General features: G+C 37.8%; 1 non-coding gene across 1 annotated transcript; it reads left to right on the top strand.

The window, feature by feature from the left end:
* Nucleotides 1-4,218: 4,218 nt before the first annotated feature.
* On the top strand, nt 4,219-4,333 carry TRNAL-CAA (transfer RNA leucine (anticodon CAA)). Its single transcript has 2 exons — nt 4,219-4,256; nt 4,288-4,333. It is a non-coding gene; the product is annotated as a tRNA-Leu (tRNA).
* The last annotated feature ends 11,940 nt before the right edge of the window (nt 4,334-16,273 follow it).

Raw genomic sequence — 16,273 nt, forward strand, 5'->3', positions numbered from 1 at the left:
TACAATATATATTTGATATTAATTCTTACAATAATTATTTAAGTCTATAACGAACTTAAAGAATTAGAATCAACAAGTTAAAGGAATTTAAAGAATGCTAACTTTATGAAATACAAAGAAAATTTATATTAATAACGAAAACTAGGAATCAGTTTACCTCCAATGTCCTGCCTACTATCGCGGTGACTATTTTCAATTGATAAAAAAAAAAAATCGATCTCAAAATGCTCAAATTTTGTTTCTGTTACGTTGTAATAAATCTATTTATAGTTTTAAAATATTTTTTGTTACAATTGCCAGGTGTATAGCAAACTTTAAATTTAAGGAAAACTATTTATTAAGAGAAGATTTTAGAGACATATCGGGTTGCGAAAATTAAAACACATTCATGTTGATACCTTTGTACACCAAACCTCATCAGTAGGGCTTACAATACCGGTATCCCGGGATCCCGAATAACGGGATACCGGTCATTTTATTCCGGTATTCAAATACCGGTATTGATAGAAAAATACGGGTTTTTCGGTACTAATTAAAAAAAAAAAAAGATGTTTATTATTTAATCACATAAAAGTTATAAAATCATCTTTATGTGATTATGACGTCCTTACCTCTACTAGCAAATGTTCGATAAATCATCGATAGGACACCATGCAACATTTCAACCTGTCCACAATTCTCTGACAACTTCATGTCTGACCGTATCATAACTCCCAAGTCCCATTCCTCCACTACTGACTTTAGTTCAACTCCACCAAGTGTATAATTTATTATGGGGTTGCTGTTCCCCAGGTGTAAGACCTTGCATTTTGCTGAATTAAAGCATATAGCTGCCACTTTTCTAACCATCCCGGAAGTCTGTCTTGGTCACTCTGAAGAAGCTCTGCTTGGCGGCTATCATTAACTACTCTACTGAACTTAGAGTAGTTAATTAAAAATAACAGTGGTCCCAATACTGATCCTTGGGGAACCCTGCTTCTTACATTAACAACAACATTAACAGTAATGGCTGAGCAGTCGTGTTTCTGAGCACGAAAAAGCTATCCGTTTATCTGACGTGGAGCACTCAGCCATTGCTGAGCACATCTGGTAGACACAGCACGACATTGACCCACACCGCGATGTCATGATTATTGATCGGTCCTGCCATTACTGTCGCCGTGCCTGGTTGGAGTCACTGCACATCTCATGCTGTAGCGATTCGTTTAACCGAGACAGGGGATGTCGTGTCCATCCCATTACTGAGACGACCATCCTCTTGGCTGACAAACGTTGGCATTTACAACGTTCCCAGGCATTACACCTACAACTGCAAGTATTCCCTTCTAACAGCTAATTGTATACGAAGTTCACCATACATGGCTGCCATGGCACGCACATAGAGTTCTATATTTCTATATTTTAGATTAACGGTCACAACTGATGAAGGACGCCTTCCAGTCCGAAAGCTATGTATTACTTTCCTGTATTATTTTTACTTGTGCTTTGTTTTTGTTCGTGTGAACATCAACGTAATTTTACGTAACATTAAACGTATTTTTAACTCCAACCTGTCATTTTCTTTCCATTTTTGCTCTGTGGCACAATAATTTTTGATATTAATAATAAAATTGTTTTTGCATTCGTGGCGAGAAGACGTGCCTATTAGAGCTCTTCATATTGGCAGTAAAGAAGTATAGATAACACAGGATTAGAGCAGGATTTCAAAGGTTATTATTTAGTACATTGTAAATTTTATTTTAAAAAGTTTTTTCCCTGTAATAGTTTGATTTTTTTAATATTATAAATATATAAATTTTTTGAAAGTTTATTTTATTAACAATTAGTAAATTTTATTACGGTTATTACAAGATCTGCTTTGAACATTTCATCAGAGAGGGCCATGACTCATACGGAAATAGCCAATGGCGATTTCCGGATGAGTTATGATTTTATCCTCTGAAGAACCTGTGACATGTATTGTAAGGTCGCCCTAGTGGACAATCCTAGCTCACTTCAAGATTCTTTTCTTTGTCACCGTTGTAAGGAGTGCACCGATCTTGTTACAATTTGGTGCATTGCTAGAACAATTTGAGTCACTGAAAAAACGGGTGCTTGCCCTCGAAAATAATGTAACTGGGAGCTCGTCAAGGATTCAAGACTCTAGTAACATACCAAGTGATGCTAGATCTCTTAATCCAGCAAAGTGTAAGGTATTGCACCTGGGAAACAGCAACCCCAAAATTAACTTATACACTTGACAGTGTTGAACTAAAGCCGGTAGTGGAGGAAAGGGACCTGGGTATTACGATACAGTCAGATATGAAGTTCTCCGGGCATTGTAGACTGGTTGCAAGGAAGGCCCATGGTGTCCCATCGATGGTTTATCGAAAAATTGCTAGTAGAGATAAGGACGTTCTTAATCCCATTGTATAAGGCTATTGTTAGACCACACTTGGAATACTGTGTTCAAGTATGGAGACCGCACCTAAAGAAAGACATTGTGCCTCTTTAAAGGATACAAAAACGGGTAACTCGCCTGGTGAAGTCGGCAAAAGGGCGTCCATATGAGGAAAGACTTCGAATATGTCGGTTGCAGAGCTTGGAAACTAGACACTTCAGAGGAGACTTGATTGAGGAGTTTAAGGCTCTGGAAGGCATAAGATAAATGCCTCCCAGAAACGCATAAAATGGATGAGGAAGAAATTTTCACTGTTATAAATGATTCTAGAACAAGTGGCCATCATTTCAAGTTACGGGGGGAGATATTTAGATTGGATTGCAGGAAATTTTATTTTTGCCAGCGAGTTATAAATTACTGAAGTAAGTTACATGGGCGGTAGAGGCTGACAGTTTGGGGAAATTCAAGGGTCAGCTGGATCTACGGGAGGAAGGAAACGCATAGGTTGTCCATTTCCTTTTCCCTTATTAATTATTGTTTTTTAAAATTTTCTTCTTATTATCATTTTATTTTTATTCTTATTATTTTATTTTGTTATTTTTATTCTTATTATTTTATTTTTAATTTTTTGTTAGCTGGTAGCATAAGCCATAGGCTTCCTGTACCATGTGGCCATTGCTAATACTTGTACTAATACTAAAAGGAAATGTTTAAAATTCAAACGAGCCTCTAGTGATGATTGAACTCACGACCCCTGGTTTTCATGACCACTGAACTATAGAGGTAACTTTATTATTGATGTTTTGTTACTCATATTAGATGCTGATAAAATTGAATCCATGATAATTTTGACTACAGTGGGGAGAAATTCAGCTAGCAGTTCAAGGAGACTCACTACCTCCAGTTCTTTTCTCTAATTCCATATACATTTCGCCAACCCAGTTCGTGTCTTTCTTAAGCCAACAGTTTGTTAGAACTTCAGATCACAACTTCGCATTAAACTGCAGCATTAATTCTGTTTATTTAGGTAAAAACAAACACAAATATTATAATCCTTTATTAAATTCTAAAAATTATGTTAGAATATTGTAATGAATTCAAAAAAAAATACGATGTTAATTTACAGAATTAGAAAATAGAACGTGATATGTTTTCCAAAAAATTACACTTCAACTCGTTCTGTTGACATTTTCGTATTCCCTCTTTAGGAAGTATCATTCCTGAATTTCCTCTGCAACGGAAACATTTTTCTCCCATCACTGAGCATAATGGATTATATCCATTGTGCTACATGGAAGCACAATGGATATAATCACTGTCCTCCCCATTACAGGTGGAAAAGGTCGGGATTCGAATTCCATCAATAACGCGAGGAATTTTTAAGGGCCTTTTTCAAAACATTGTTTTATTAGTCTCAAACAATAGTTGCATGTTATTTTATTTATTTATTTTTTTTCCTGCTCAGAACTCGTCTTTTACGTCCAGGAAAGAGGCAAATCGACCATATTCATATTAATTAACTATACTTAAACTATTGAAATGACTGAAATACAATTATTTTGGTGTTCACAAGTGCTGTGGATCCCGGGAGGTACTGGTTTGGTTCTTACTTATTTTTATGAATCCATTTATTTGGAATGATTGGTAATTAACTGTTATTAACTGTTAACAGGGGGTTACCTGAAATCTCTACAATCATTCAAGAGTTTGGCTAAAAGAAAAAGATTGCGAAAAACTAATTTGAACTCAAAGGAGTTGAGCACGTAATCCTACTTGGTGCCACATTGTTTTTTTCAGACATTCATTCATTAATAGAACATAAAGTTTGTTGTCGTGCTGTCAGGATGGCCGAGCGGTCTAAGGCGCCAGACTCAAGGGTTATTCCTTCCACCAAATGTGGTTGTGATTTCTGGTCCACGTATGTGGGCGTGGGTTCGAATCCCACTCCTGACAATTTTTTTCTTCTTTTCTCGATTAGTAATACAAAATGTTCAATTTGATTTCTGTAATGTTTCTGATCTTCATTCTCTTTTTTTATTACTAGTCAGCCTATTTCTTCTAAAGAATAAATAATATCTGATTGCCCGGAAAGGGGTACATGTGATGAGAACAATTACTTTTCTTAAAGAAGAAATTACAGCTAAATAATGTACATACTGGAATAGATTAAAGCTAATATTACCCTCTTAATAATTTATATTTCAGAGTTTGTACATTAGTGTTAGAATTAATATTATAATCGCTAAATGATGTTAGGGCAAGAACTCTGCATCGGCCAAAAAAAAAATAAAAATGAAGTCTTTACCATTCGTGCCTTCCCCTGTCATTAAAAAAGTGGCTATCCAATTCAACTTTGATCTTTACGAATATAAAATGCAGCCAGATATAAAATGCATGAATAAAGATATGGGTTTAATTCTTACAGCTGAACAATTTTGCCCTTGTAACGAGTTGCGCTGATATTGCACTAATTCAACAGTGTTGTTGTACTAGGGATTTTAGCGCATCATTTGCTGTCTGCTCCACGAAGAACTCGAATATCTGGCAGAGAAGCTGAAAACTGATTTCAGATGTGAGCTGCAACGCGAAAGCTCACATCTAAAAACTTATGAACTGTTTTTGTCTGCGTGTTTTCACTAGAGATCACCTACTATCTAATAAGCGACCAGTTATTACTGAAACAGGCTTTCATAGCAGGGTCATCTTTTAAACAATGGCCAATTAAAAATTTGGAGAGTCTATCTATTTGAAAATAGTGCAATGTGTGGTAACTCGTTGCAAACGTCAAGTTGTTCTACTGTGAGAATTCAGACCATTGCATTATCTGTGCAATTTAAATACTTTTGGTCTCAAAACAGATTAAAATATGAGAGCTGGGTCGCTTTTTTTAATAATTCGTATTAAAAAATGTTTTTTTATTTATTTATTGTTGGTAAAATGTGCTGAAATTTAAAGTGCAGGATTTTACAGAGTTTATGGTACTGTCGGTGGAAGGAAGTACACATTAAAGGCACTTTACGCATACGAAGTTTCCTAAAAATAAATCAATAAACGAATATAAAAATAAATCTTATTGACAGAGACCTACGGATTTCTGAATAATGGACCTACACGATTTGATTGTGCACTCTTAATGGTGCCATGCTTTTTTGAAAATGATTATTGTACAGTTCACTTATGCGACGTATGGACGTCGAACGAATTTTTATTAATAGTTTATTTGTGAGATTTAGCGGGAAAAAAGGTAAGGCAGTTAGAGATGTTAATTGGGGACAGTGTCAATAATCGTGTATGTGGAAATTTCATTTCTGACTTCGAAAATCGCGATCCCGAAAGTATATAAGAAACCCTGTTCCAATTTTTATCCACCCCAAGATAGAAATCTTGCATTAATAGCAGTATTGTTAGCATTAGTAGTAGAAAATGGTGCATGGAAGCAAACTCATATCATCTGTGCTTCTCCCATCCTCCAATAATAATCCGTCTAGCCCTTGCATTTATTCAATCAAACTACCCGTTCGCTCACAACACAAATCGATGTTTGCTCGAATATTCAGTTTTTTCTTGATTTAAACAAATTTTCTCACATGTATGCTGCATCCATCCTTCGCCAGTTTCAATTTATATCCAGTTACGTGTGTGTCGTCCAACCTAAAGTTAGGATGCCATCAGAATTTAATTTACTCAATCCACTCAAGATTTTCAAAACTTTAATCAAGTCTCCTCGCAGGTGCACACCTTCTAGACGCCGAAATTTGCTACGCTTCTGTCTTATTTCTTAAATATCTCATTTCGTGTTTCTTCTTGTTGCTCTTCTCTTCACCCGATCCACATTCTTCCTAACACTCTTCTGTGTGCAGCAGATCGACATCCTTCTTTGACTTACTTTTCTAGAGATATATTATCTGTACTTGAGATGCACAGTAACCATTACTTTATAGATATAGTTACCTTTTTGTTCCTGGTGACAAAATTCCTTTATGTCGTTGATCAAACTCCCATGAACTCTCCTAGAAACCTGTCTACACACTGCTCACAGAACTTCATGTCGGATTATACAATTAACCGCAATCTTTTACATTGTCCACTACCTTGGGTGTGGTACCGCCGAATTGAGAAGATCGTTATGGCACTATATGATATACATGAGGTGTTCTTTGCTCCGACATGTAGCAGAGTGGCGCAGTGGAAGCGTGCTGGGCCCATAACCCAGAGGTCCGTGGATCGAAACCACGCTCTGCTAAATTATTTTTGAATTTATTTGTATGATTTTTCTCCGTCTTCATATTTCATACAGCGTATAAACTTATGAACTGAAAATTTGTTTCTGTGTAAATTTGACTACAAGTTTTCTTTCAGCAAGCGAGTCGCTGATTGCTGGAACAAGTCGCCCTCGCAAGTAGTTGAGGCTAAAAGTTTGAATGAATTCAAAGGTCAACTGGATAGTTACCTGTGTCAGGAGGGAAGCATATAATTAGGGTTTTTTCCTTTTAAATTGAAAAATTCAACTAGCACTTCAATTTCATTCACTAGCTCCAATTCCTTTCTGTAAATTCGTATACGTTACAGCAACCGAATTCGCCTTTCCTCTCTTAAACCGGCAGTTTGTACTTTATATTGCAACCTTCTCAACTCAGTATACTTTAAATTGCTGCATTAATTTCTATTTATTTAGGTAGAGACAAACGCAGATACTATAATATTTTATTAAATTCTAAAAAGTATGTTAGAAGGAATATTGTAATGAATTACAATATTCTAACATAATGTGGAAAAGTTCATTCCTCAATTGGATTAAGGTCAGGAGAAGTTGGAAGCCAATCAAGATGGGTGATATCTTCACTGTGTTCCTTGAACGACTCGTGTACAGTGCGGGCCCGATGACACGTTGGATTATCGTCTTGCAAGATCCCGTTTCTATCCCAAAAAAAATGTAACATAGCAGGGTGCACATGGTCTCCTGAGAACTGGCGGTGTGGACATACGGACATGTGTTTTGTCTTATGTAGGACAGCCCCTAGACGTTAGTTCAAATCCGCCTTGTTACTCTGTGATGATATATAAAAAACTCTGTAAAAAAGACCAAAAATGAGGGTAGTGCTACGTTTGTGCAGTGTATTTTGTTTATTTGTTTCTGGCCACTATGCTACTGGTAAGCAGCGATAACAAGGAATGCTGCTTCCAAGTAGCCGTCCAAGTCTAAGGCCCTTGCCACTGAAATCTTCGGAAACTAGGTGGCAGGGCAAAGTGTGGGCAACGGGAGGTCCCACTACGAGCCCAACGGCTAAAAGTTCAGAGGAACAACATAACATGACATTAATATACACATTCAGTTTTTAAAATCTCTGGCCTTCAAAGAGTTCTGTGCTACACAAACAGAGTACACAACGCGAAGATGGGGACCTCCCTGGGGCCGTTACACAATAAACACTTTACACTTTTAACCTGTCCAATCCACGAGGAGGCATACCAAAACTGTGCACGTACTGTCCTTTATAGACTAAATCCAGCACCCACAGACAGTAGTGAAAGTGCCTGTATTCCCACACCATTGACGCATAGTCGATGGTAACAGCAAACGATTCTGCCCATTTACAGGAGTGAAAAGGCGAGTAAAAAAAAAAAGTAAAGTAAATTTAAATAGAAAATCCCACATCCACACAGATATGCAAGTCCTTAAGGACTGCCGGTTGACTTCACCAGTCAAACATTGGTTCATACGACACATGGGTCCTAGTTCTTACCAGGAAAAGATGCCCAATATTAAGCAACCACTGCCACCTGCCTGGATAGTAGATACCATGCACGATGGGTACATGGACTTGGGTTAATTGCGCCACACACGAAGGCATTCGCCGACCAGCACACTCGTTTCCAGTCCTCCAGTGTCCAACCAGAATGTTGTTCGTCACAAAGCTTCAGCGTCAACCTGACGGTGAAGTTTTGCGACGAACAACATGCGAACAACGGCATTCGCCGTCGACGAAGATCAGCGGTGAGGAGAGGATGTTTCTTTGTCGTCTGCTGTGGAACCCCCATACGTCTAAGTTTATGGTGCCTTGTTATTTGGGACATTGTTCTTGCATTCCCCATATTGTATTGAGATGTCATCTGTCGCACAGTGACCTGCCGTTGAGCCCGTACAACGCGCTGCACCTTTCGCTCACGATGAACAGCCACCTTGCGTAATCCTTTACAGTTCTGTCGGCCGGAGGTAGTTTGACCTGTTCAACACCATTCTTTGTACACCATAACCACATCGGGCCGTGAGCAACTGACAAGATGTGCCGTTACAAACGGCCTCCGTTGTCGAGTGGTCAGCGCGAGTGCAGTAGCACACGCGCTGAGCAGACAGGGGTTCAAACCCCTGACTGCTAATACTGTCAATCTGCCAACTCGCACTGGACCAGCGTGGCAGATTATGGTCTATTTCCCTCAGCATTAACGGTTGAGGAGGCTTGTAGTGGATTGATAATGGCTGCAGTTTACCTTTTTTACATTTTATGTTTTTATATATGTCAAAGCTAGAGTTCACTCAGTCACTAGATGTTTAGTTTTACCCGCTGGTTCAAGATTTGATCATTATTGATGGAAGAGATCATTGTATGAAAGATTGAAGAGGATAAAAAATAAGTTAGTAATGTATGCAGTTATGTTACATTTCAGGCACGTTAGCAAGAATAATAATTCCTGATTTATAACAAAATAAGTGAATCCATCGAAATGAAAATTTATTACAAAGATTCATAAAATATTCTAAGCAAGCATTAAAATTTTGGATTGATCACAGCCCCTGTTCAACATTTATAGTAATATTTCTGTAGGAAGAAAGTGGGGAGGGAATGCTATGAAATCGGAATCGAGCTTAGAACTGTCCAGAGGCCAACAGAATATTGAAAATTTGGTTGCAATCGCATACTTTCATTATCGCGATTTTTGTAGGTTTGGGGGGGGGGAAGTGAGCTGTGAAATAGTAACTGGACTTTAATAAATTTTCCCAAGAACCAACAGAACCCAATAAGATATAAAATTAATGAGATACTAGGGGGCTTTGCCCCCTGCTCACTTTGCTCATCAATCCCCGAGCACGCTTTTCACGTAAAATATAGATGTATGACGGAGTCAAATCTTTTCTACGTAAATGACACCTGTCGAAACGTACTGAAGTTCTTCTTCCACCCTTTCTATTCCCATCCTTCAGCTGTCTCCCTCACTCATGTTTTTTTTTTTCTTTTGTTCTCCATCAGGAGAAGCTCAGGTGACCTCTGATGGAGAGCAGCCAGAGTACTGTGGACATCCTGATTCACCTCCTAGTGGTGGTGCTGGCGTCAACGTGGAGTCCCACTAGGGGGCCTGCGGCCAAGAAGCCAGCACAAACAACAGAAACCCTACACTAAACTACACATGCAACACAACACTTTTTTCGCTTTTACAGAGGTTCTGTATTCATCACAAGAGTACTGATGGTGCAGATGCGGGAAAACACAAGTGTCGCCTTACCCAAACACTATGCCACTATGATCGATATCTAATCAAGAAATGACCTACGTAATTATTTACCTGTGCATTTGTAGTGACGTAATTGCCTCGCCTCCATGTACCACGTGATCCGCATCCCTCTTCTTTCATTGGCTACCTCCACCACGCGGCATTCTCAAGGTGGAATAAATATCACTATGTAATTATTTTTTTTTTATTTTTTTTTAATAGGTCCTAGCCACTGAAATCCCAGGAAACTAGGTGGCAGGACCTGCCAGAGCAATTTGTTGTGATACTGGATACACCCGGCTAGCCTCCACGTGGCAGGGTATGGGCAACGTTGGGCCCCACTAGGGGCCTGGCGGCCAATAAGCCGGATAAACAATGGGCATAACATATCACACTGCACAGACATGGCCCACACACTTTCAGGTCTCTGGCTTGACAGTGTACTGTCCTCGATACAGCGAAACACACGCGGAGATGGAAGAAATCCCAGGTGCCGTCAGCCACGAACATACCTTATACCTTATACCTTATGTAATTATTTACCTGCATTTACATAGATCACTTAGGAAAAGGCCTTTTGCTTCGGGTTCCATAATGCATGAGGAATATTGCTGCATCCGAAAGAGCAGGACTAAAATATTTACAAACTATACAAATATTTAAAATATTTACAAAATACTAAACTACAGTAGTTACAAATATACGAATTATATTGTGTCCCTTCATCAGCTGACATTACAATGGAACATCAAATGATGCCGTGCGTGGTCATGTATTACTGAGTGAAGCACGTGCACAAGTCTGGTGAACGTTATGGAGGCAGTTTCCTTTCAATGGAAGACAATGCAATTATTTACCTTCGCATTTGTAGAGACGTAATTGCCCCACCATCTTCTCCAATTGGCTCGAATAAATATCACTAAGTATAGAGAAAGATAATAATGATAGTCGAGATATCTAAGAAGCCAGAATCAAGGTTAATTCCTTCCACGAAAACCGTTTCCTGTTTGTGGCCGTAAGTTATAATATTCAATGTTTAAGATATTTACATAAATATTTCATTTCAGTTCTCATTTCAGCAATTTAGAATTTTTGTAGACTAAGAGCATTATCGAGTTAATAGAAACCTATCACACAGCCCACTCCAAACTTCACTGGGCAGCATAGTCACTCTCCTCTTCACCAAACAGACTGTCATAACGGAAGTTTTTAGATTTGAGTTAAAAATGAAAGAAGAAAAACCTATCATATTAGGGTCATCCGAGAATTAACTCATCTGCTGATGTGATTGATGGATAAATGAGGTAATTAGGGATTATGCAGATATACTAACGCGCCTAAAAAAATAAATCAATAAAATTAAAAACATCTAGCAGAGCGTGGTTTCGATCCACGGACCTCTGGGTTATGGGCCCAGCACGCTTCCACTACGCCGCTCTGCTACTTGACTAAGTTTTCTGTTGGCATGATTTTGTGCATTCATAATTCTATTGTCAAATGATACGACACAGAAGGTGAGAAAATTTGAATCCCGACAATATTTAAATTTTGCAACTGTTATTTTCTCTTCTGTATTTATTTCTGATAAATGAGGTAATTCTCCCGGATAAAAAGATGAATAATCGATATAAAAACAGTACTTGTATTTATTTGTTCACAATATTTGGCTCTAATTCTTACAAATCTCTTTAATTACTTCTTCTTAATGGTATTTACCATTCTGGGTTCACAGAGGCCTATATCATTCCGATATATAAAAAAATAGGGTGGGAAAGCTATGCCTAATAACTAACGACTTATTACTATACTGAATACAATTTTTGAACTCCTACTTTATAAATATCTTTGTTCTTTCCTTCACTCTTTTATCAATAATCATCAGTAAGCTTTTCTTCTCAGGAAATCAACTGTTTCATATCTGCCTTGTTCTCTCAATTCCTATAAACTAATTTGGACAAAGGAAATCAAATGGATTCGCTTTTCCTTGATATTTCACATGCATTTGACTCTGTCCACATCGAACTTCTGCTCTTAAAGTTTTCATCTTATGGTCCACGATCCTCTTTACTGGATTTGCTTGATTCACTGCTTAGAAATCGTAAACTGTCTGTAATAATTGATGGTACTTCATCAACTCCGTTTACTGTCTAGCAAGGTGTTCCTCAAGGTTCACCCTTGGGTCCGCTATTCTTTATTATTTACATTAATGATCTGTCAACTGTATTTCAGTCCATTAATGTTGAGTGGCAACTCTATGCAGATGATATTAAACTTTAGAAAGTTATTTTTTTCTTTAACTGATTGCGATTAGCTCCAGTCCTTTCTTGATTCCCTCTCACTCTTGCCCAATAAAAATAACTTGTTTCTAAACCCATTAAAATGTAAATTATTTCGCTTTCCCTCGAATCGTGCAGTCAGACCCTCCATTTTTACCAATTATTATATTGGAAACTCTCTAATTGCAAGTACTGATATATTCAAGGACTTAGGCGTCCAATTTCGATCCGACCTTCATCCCTCTTTCCATGTTGATCACGTAATATCTTAGACTTCCAAACTTCTTGAATTAATTAAACGTTCTTCCTCAATTTTCAAGAGTGACAATGTTATAATACTTCTCTAAAGCAGTTTATACTTCCCATTTTTGATTATTGTGATATTATCTGGTCCCCACAACAGAATATCTTTCTCACACACTTGAGCGAATTCAAATCAAATTAATTAAATTCTTATGATTTCGAAATCGCCTTGCCTTTCACCGTCGAAAATATGGAGCTCTTTGTGGTCGCTTCAAATCGTTCCTCTTCACTTCAGACAACTTGGGTCTCTTTTTGTCTACAAGATCATAAACTCTATTATCGAATCTCCATCCCTTCTTGAACAAATACCTTTCATTATACCCCGTTTGAATTCTCGTTATGAAACTAATTTCTCACTGCCTGCCCTCCCTCATACTCATCGCTTAATTGGAAGTCGGCACCTCCGTAGCCAAGTGGGAAAGAGCAGCAGTGCGTAGCACACGCTTCTTGATTAGACCGGGGTTCGAGCCAGTCACCACCAAATACGGAGGATGCGGAAAGGTCAGGGAATGACCACAACATATCCCGGAGCAATATGGCCTTAGTTGCTAATGTTTCTAAAAACCAAATAACAAACAAACTTGGAAGTCCTCTGTTCCGTTTCCTTCAGGTAGTGGATAATCACAATATTGATTTTATACTTAAACCGTTTATGTATAAGAAACTGCTCTTTACTCTGTTCTGTTAATCCAAATTTCCTGTATATTTTAATACTAGTGACTGTTTTGTATTGATTCTCTGTAATTCTCAAAGTTCTCACCATCATCTGGGATCTGCATGCCCTGTGGGTGAGAAAGTTTGTAAATAAATAAATAAATAAGAACAACCGTTCTTGAAATACATATTTGTTCACAATACTGACCTCTAGCTTTTGCATCTACAAAAACAAATCTTTGTTTCTGAAGATGCAAAATTTGTCTTCGTAGATTTGCATCTACAAAGACAAAGGTCTAAACCAGAAATCGAGTTTAGGATATTACCAGAATTTAATGAGTTAATCTTTAAGAACGAAATTATGTAACTGATGCGTTTGCGCAAATGACTATCTGATATTATAAATCAGGATATTTGCCATAACCCTGATATACCACGTATGGTTGTGATACCATTAGATCTTCTAAAACAGATATTGGTATTTCATGGCAAACCACAAGCGCTAATTACCGCATTGCACCTACCTGACATGGAGTGTATCAGATTCTTGATGTAATCGCTGCTGAGTTCGTGGTGGCAGAAGAGTCTCCTTTGAAATTTTTGTGTAGGAGTCATCATTAACAGTACTATTTACAAATGTATTCTCCCAAATACTTTGCTCGTTATGCACCCCCAAACCATCTGTCATCTGACTCTTTATTGTTGGTTGAATACCATCAGGATGACAAGCTTCTTTAGATATAACGTTGCATGTGGCATTCACCATCCGATCCGTGCAGATTAAATTAGGATTCATCAGAGAATATTGCACATTCCTATTGCTCAGTTGTCCAATTAGTATGCTCTTTAGCAGAAGTTGTTTTTTAATCTTACGTATTTTGTCAATAAGGTTTCTTACGAGATCGAACTACTTTCATACCACTCATCATATGCCTTCGTCACAGAGTTCTATCGCTTGCATTTACCCCAGTATGTTCTTTCCAAACGATTTTTAGGTCTGTGGAACTTTTTGCACGACGATCACAGAAGCATAGACGTTTCAAAACTCTGTTCTGGCCTGCAATACTTTTCAGTTTCAGTCCAGTACCAAATTTTCTTTAACATCTCCGATCTCAAGTTTTTAGAGGGTATATATACATCGTATTTTTATTGTACATTTATATTAAAGTTTTCATATGATTTCTAGAAAACAATCATCGACGTTGCATATACAGTGAAACAAGAATTAATTAAATACAGCTTCCAGGGGAATAGTATTGTAAAATCGAAGTTTGTGGCACTATTCGCAGTGACATAGATTTTCCTGATGTCACGAAACTAAGCTGATGATGGTTCCTCTGTTTACTTGGCGAGATGAATTCATTTCACACAGTAAACAGAATTCATAAAAACCAAGAAATTGTCTTACTGAACGTATTATTATAATTTCAGAGATATTTCTTGTTGATTTGATCCAGTGCGTAGAATAACAAAGAATTCCAGATATTACTATTCATCTCACGGGTTACACACAAGAAAAAAAAAAGAACACGACTGTTAAAATTTAATCACAGTTGTATGTTCAGAGATACAAGATAACTTTTTGGAGCCAAAGGTAGACGGACGTCACGCAGAAGTCAATATCTGCATACTAAACAACGGTTATTATTTATTAATGACCGTTTATTATTTGTTAATGAATTAATGATTATTACCATAACAAAGAAAGCATACATTCGGCCTGCGATGCGAATAATGAATAAGATAAGATAAGCACGCTTCGACGTGCCACTCTGCTATCTCCTTAATCCTTTCGATTGCAAGAATTTCTGTTATCAGTGCACAACACGAAAGGCCACCAGATTAGGCCTGTAGACATGGTTCTTGTGGGTTTTAGTCGCCATATATGTAATATATCTATGAAATGCGTGTGTTCCGTGGTTGATTTTCTGTTTTCTGGATGAAAAATCCGAGTTTCAGAGAGCAGAAACCATGCTACTCTTGCCTAAGACCGACTAACTCAGCCACGTCGTGATAAAGATCCATAAAATTTTTTACTGTCATGTACGACATTCGTACTCAGTTCTTTTTCACCCTATCATTGATTATGTCTACTGTTCTACTCACGAGGGCCCGCAGAATATGCATTTCAATTTGAAGATTTAGGAATCAAATTTACCTTTAAACAGGCGAGACTTCACTTAAGGCTATGGAGGGATTGGAAGTCGGGCCGGATTTCAGGGCTGGTGGCTTTCTGGAACTAATTTTTATTTTAAAGAAAAAGTTATTTGTATTAGCACGTAGCTCGTGATAGAGAAAACATTAAGTTATCGGGCACTGTTTCAGTTGCAGACACCTGTTGAAATGTGGAGAAAGGGGAACTGTTTTCGCAATGAAATGCAATCAAGTTCAATTACCTTGGCTATAAAATGACAGTATCATAAGAGAAACATAGAAAAGAACAGCCACGTAGATAAGAAAACAACCGCACCCCTAAGAAAAATCAAGTGTGGTGGTGCACCATAGGAAGAATAACGATGAAATGAGGAGACAGCGAGAAACTAAGGACAGGTATATGGAACATTTATAGGGACTGTATAAGAATTACCAAAAAAGGTCACATTATAGAAGTCAACACAAGATGCTCAAAAATTATTATTATTATTAACATCCATCAGTGGGCACGCCCGGACCTGGTTCGGCTAGAAGGCTGTACATTACGCAAATTCGGGTTGATTGATTGAAATTTCAAGAAATCAAAACAGACTGAAATTAAAAAAAAAAAAAAAACGGTGAATCGCACAAAGGCTTGGCAGGGTAATCCTTCCACATAATGGTTATTGTTTATGTTTATAGGTTTCTTTCAGGTTGTCCTGTGTATAGCGTTTTGAGCTGCAGAAAGGTGAGGAATCAATTCCCAGAAAGTTATACGTTCTGAACATATCAGCCGGAAACACTGATCTAAGACACTGCACATTTTGCAAGGAAGATCGCGGACAAGGTGTTGCACTACACTGGGTTCGTTCTGAAGTCCGAAGGTTTGTAAAAACTTCCATTTGGCGGCATAGGAGTTGTGTCAACATGTGCAGATTCCTGTCTTTAATGATGATTTTCCAGGAGTTCATGCCAAGGTTTGTATAGTCATATGATATCGATACATTGATGAATGTCGTGGCGAGATCCAATATTCCTT

Source organism: Mastigoproctus giganteus, chromosome 3 (assembly GCF_048544385.1).
Source record: "Mastigoproctus giganteus isolate SK-2022 chromosome 3, ASM4854438v1, whole genome shotgun sequence".
Classification (NCBI taxonomy): domain Eukaryota; kingdom Metazoa; phylum Arthropoda; class Arachnida; order Uropygi; family Thelyphonidae; genus Mastigoproctus; species Mastigoproctus giganteus.